Raw genomic sequence first — 3,639 nt, 5'->3', positions numbered from 1 at the left:
ACTTGGAAAAATTGGCAGTGAAAGCTGCCCGAATGGGAATTGAAACTACCACTGCTACTTGGTCTGGTCCAGGTGGAATTCCAGTCCTACACAACTTGGTTGACAGTTAATACCTACAGATCAGCTAACAATAGGCAGGCAGTAAATGCTGCCTTGCCGGTGTTGAAGAAAATCTAAGAGAAACATTTTTAAAAGGTCTTCCCAAATCTCCAAGGAAAGGGCCAAGCAATTTGATTTAAAAACAAGACCTTGAGTTTCATTTATATACATGCTTGATTAGCAGTTCTTTAAAGTCCATATTTGTCTCAATTTTTTGAAAGCATCTCATTAAAGTGAATAATCAGTCGAAACAGGCTTCTCTCGTGGGGACCACATTTCAATTTTCTCTCCCAAGGGACCAATTAGTACATTTTTGAAAAGATACGGTTTGACACAATATTAAACATGATTTACTTGCACAAACATGTACACTTAACCCCTACTGATCGCACATGTATGCATTTGCCTCTCATGCGTGTGCATACTCGTCAATCCCACATGCGCACACATGCCACACATACTCACCTTTTGGGTGCATGCATACACATACACACCTTGCATGTGCACACATGTAAACCTGGCCCTCATGTGTACGCGCACACACACACACACAACTTACCCCACCCACACAAATGTACTCCCCTCCCATGTGCGCACAGGTACTCATCCCTCCACCCCTCCCATGCACACTGGTACTCACCCGTGCCACGCACACACTTCTCCCACGCACACTTGTACTCACCCCTCCCACGCACACACTTGTACTCACCCCTCCCACGCACACTTGTACTCACCCCTCCCACGCGCACACTTGTACTCACCCCTCCCACGCACACACTTGTACTCACCCCTCCCACGCACACACTTGTACTCACCCCTCCCACGCACACACTTGTACTCACCCCTCCCACGCACACACTTGTACTCACTCCTCCCACGCACACACTTGTACTCACTCCTCCCACGCACACACTTGTACTCACTCCTCCCACGCACACACTTGTACTCACCCCTCCCACGCACACACTTGTACTCACCCCTCCCACGCACGCACTTGTACTCACCCCTCCCACGCACACACTTGTACTCACCCCTCCCACGCACACACTTGTACTCACCCCTCCCACGCACACACTTGTACTCACCCCTCCCACGCACACACTTGTACTCACCCCTCCCACGCACACACTTGTACTCACCCCTCCCACGCACACTTGTACTCACCTCTCCCACGCACACACTTGTACTCACCCCTCCCACGCACACACTTGTACTCACCTCTCCCACGCACAAACTTGTACTCACCCCTCCCACGCACACACTTGTACTCACCCCTCCCACGCACACACTTGTACTCACCTCTCCCACGCACACACTTGTACTCACCCCTCCCACGCACACACTTGTACTCACCCCTCCCACGCACACACTTGTACTCACCCCTCCCACGCACACTTGTACTCACCTCTCCCACGCACACACTTGTACTTACCTCTCCCACGCACCACTTGTACTCACCCCTCCCACGCACACACTTATACTCACCCCTCCCATGTACTCACCCTTCCCACACATATAAATGTACTCACCCCTCCCACGCACACACTTGTACTCACCCCTCCCATGCACACACATGTACTCGCCCCTCCCAAGCGCACATGCACACCCGCCCCTCCCCTGCGCAAACATGTCCGCTCCCCCTCCCGTGTGCACACACACACATCCATTGGGTGCGCGCGCGCACACCCACACACACATACGATGCCTCACGCACATGCACACTCACCCCTCATGCACACACACTTGCCCCTTGTGCATCCCCTCACCATCATCCCAAAGGTGAGTTTGCTTTCAGTGAGATTGGTCCCATGTTCTAGAATTTCCTCTCTGGACCATTTATCTCTTTAAATCCTTTTCCTCCTTTATGACCTTCCTTAAAACTTGCATCTTTGACAAAGCTTTTGGTCATCCTTCCCAATATCTTATCTTTTAGTGCACCAGAAATTTTATTCTCTTACACCTCTGAGAAGTGTTTTTACATTAGAGACGCTATATAAATTAAAGTTATTGTTGACAGGTTGTAGTCTCCCCATCCTGTCAAAGAGCAATAGAACAAGAGCGTGAAGTTTTTTTGTCAGTGATTCGGGAATGAAGAGAATAGAATGAACAAAACACGAAAGTTAAATATGCCATTCTATTTTAACATTGTAAAGAAAAAACATGATTTGAAATAGATGCTACAGGGGATTACAACATTCTTTCATCTTTCAGACCTAGGTGGAAACTCTCTCTGTTTGATCTTGTTTCTCTGCTCCCGGCTTCTTAATTTCCTTCTCTGTATGTACTTTTCTACTTCCCACCTATCTCCATCTGCTTCTATGTAATATGTTTGATCTGTGCCTATACTTTTCTGCTCCTGGCTACCGGAAATGTTGCATTAATATTTAGAACAGCTACATCCATCTGTCTGTTTCTAAGCAGAGGGGCTCCTATTTACAAATTAATAATAAAATAAAATAGCAAATGCTAAAAGAGTGGAGCAAATATGTGGAACAGTTTATAGAACAGGTGGTGGAATAGGAAGCCATAATGAGTTTTAAGAAAGAATAAAATTGTTTGTCTTCAACAAAATGGGATTCCCGGCTGTTAGAAATGTGCACTGACGGTCATCTTTTGACTGAAACTGTTGCTTTGTTACTGGGGGTGGTATAGCAGTAATGTCAGTGGACTAATGCTGTAGGGACAAGCCACAGCAGGTGGTGGAATTTAATTCCGTTAATAAATCTGGAACATAAAAGCTAGTCTCAGTAATGGTGCCATGGCAACTATTGTCTGATTGTTAGAAAAAAACCATCTGCTTCCTGATGTTCTTTAGGGAAGGAAATCTGCCATCCTTACCTGGTCTGGCCTATGTATGACTCCAGACCCACAGCAATGTGGGTTGACTTCTAACTACCCTTTAAAATGGCCTAAACAAAGGCAATTAGGGATGGACAACAAATGTTGGCCTTGCAAATGATGCTCTCATCTCATGAAGGAACAAAAAAGGTAAATTGCTCAAATGTAGCCCAAAGCTCAGGATGCTCACACTGTTCCAATTTTCTATCCTTGAGTTTGAATATTATGGCCAAGTTAGTGCAGTTATGCACAGGTCAAAAGTCAATTTTGAACATCCATTATCTTTCCGTGGGGTAATTCAAAGTGCTAGACCCAGAGGTGATAGGGTAGCATTTCAGTGCACTATGTCAACCAATCTTTATTATACAATTGAAATTAAACCCTTGTGTCAATCTCTCCACATTGGGATCATTCTAGATCACCCAGGTCCTTTAATAGCAACTGAACTGGAGCTTACATGGACTGCAGAGGTTCAAAGAAGAGTTCACCACCACTTTCTCAAGGCTAATCAGGGATAGGCAATAAAATACTGGCCTAGCCAGTGACATCCACAATCCCATGAATGAATAAAATATTCACATTATTCAAGATGACAATCATTTATAGTGCTTTCATGTAGAAAATGTTACGGTGCTTCAGTGTTGTGAATAAATACATCCTTTCCATTTTGGCATATCAAGACAACATGGATCAATTATACCA

The sequence above is a fragment of the Scyliorhinus torazame genome, chromosome 14, assembly GCF_047496885.1.
Source record: "Scyliorhinus torazame isolate Kashiwa2021f chromosome 14, sScyTor2.1, whole genome shotgun sequence".
Lineage (NCBI taxonomy): Eukaryota > Metazoa > Chordata > Chondrichthyes > Carcharhiniformes > Scyliorhinidae > Scyliorhinus > Scyliorhinus torazame.
Note: the sequence above shows the minus strand (reverse complement) of the source record.